Genomic DNA, 1626 nt, shown 5'->3' with positions numbered 1-1626 from the left:
TTATATTTATGAAATGCTTGTGAAATGTAGAAAAAATGTTGTAAAATAAGTGAAGATTGTAAAGTAATAAACTCCGCTACATTCCTTTGTAGTATCGAAAAAAAGATTTAAAAATTTTTCATGTGAAATGCAAGAGACCATTTCCAATTTTCTAAATTATGTCCGGATCCGGATGTATGCCTACCATTATAAGATAATGAAATTACTTTATCGTAATTTTCACACGAATGTAACATAAGATATGTAGAGTTCCATTTATGTGCTACATCAGTGGCAAATGATTTCTCCTGTAAGCTATACTCTGCACACAAACTGTTAAATGCTTGTTTTCTTGCTGGTGACACAGTAATAAAATTTATTACTTGTCTAATTTTATCTAAAGGAGAACTTATATGTTCTAATCTAGTTTTTACAATTAAATTGATAATATTGTATACACAACGTTTGATGAAAAAATAAAGTTCCAAATTAAGGGTTAAGATCATTAATAAATATTTCAATAACACCTTTGTTCACACTAGCATTATCAAAAGAAAAATTTCGAATCATATCTTACATACCATATTCTTGTATAATATCTTTAAAATCATGTATATGTTAGTGGTATTATGAGGATATTCTATACATCTAAATGCAATAATCCTTTTATGTAAAAGCCACATGTGATCAATTTAATGAGCCGTAGCAGCAATATAACCTTTTTTTATTACCACCAATACATAAATCAGATGTAAATAATATAACAGTATTAAAAGTTTTTAAACTTTCAATAACAGCTTGTTTTCTTTTGTTATATAATTTTATAATGTCTGAACGAAGAATTTTTCTACAATAAGAAGAATATCTAGTGTTGACCCCAAAACGTGCGCCAACAGATGTCGGTCCCACCCGCGCTTGCGGGGGCGAATGTCCAACACGCTAAGACACGCGGACGGTCTAAACGAGCGGTTCAAAGGGGCGTGGGAGTAGCCCAACGACGTGGGACGGTGACGTTCGTGATCCGGCGGGTTGTTCGTAATCCGGTTGTACAATGATTACCGACCGGTGCTCGTACATGTATATGTAAAAGTGTATAAACTCGATTTGTGTATTGCAAGTAAGATGGGAGAGAGTTGAGTAAAATGTAGTCTTTAGTATTGATTCTTGCATTCGCCCTTTGATATTACACAAGGGAAGTATTTATAGTAGTGCATATGAAATGGGAGCCCTTGGATGAAGTGGCACATGACCTCATCTCTTTAGTCCAAACATTTTTCCTAGATATGGGGCTTGACTTGCTAGCTTACGGCGCATTTATTGCTTGTGCAGGGCCTCCATGCTAGTGACAAGACTTGACCTTTATGCTTGTGACAAACGTTCCATCAGTCATTCGAATAAGATCTGTGTAGGTGATCTCTTAGGAGAAGTGGCTGTGGAGGATGTTTCCTTGTGGTTCAGAGGCTCGCGCATCAGCTTGGGGGCTTCGGCCATTTGTCATGATACTTCCACTTGAGGGCCTCAGCTGCTCTCAACAGGTTACAGCAGAGCCTGGCTTCGGTTCGTAGGCCTCGGTCAACGGGCCTCGAACAAGAGGAGCCTCGGCAGATGGACTTCGGCTCAAAGTAGTTCGGATGTAGCCCACCTCGG

This window comes from Olea europaea, chromosome 2 (assembly GCF_002742605.1).
Source record: "Olea europaea var. sylvestris chromosome 2, O_europaea_v1, whole genome shotgun sequence".
In the NCBI taxonomy this organism is placed as follows: Eukaryota; Viridiplantae; Streptophyta; class Magnoliopsida; order Lamiales; family Oleaceae; genus Olea; species Olea europaea.
Note: the sequence above shows the minus strand (reverse complement) of the source record.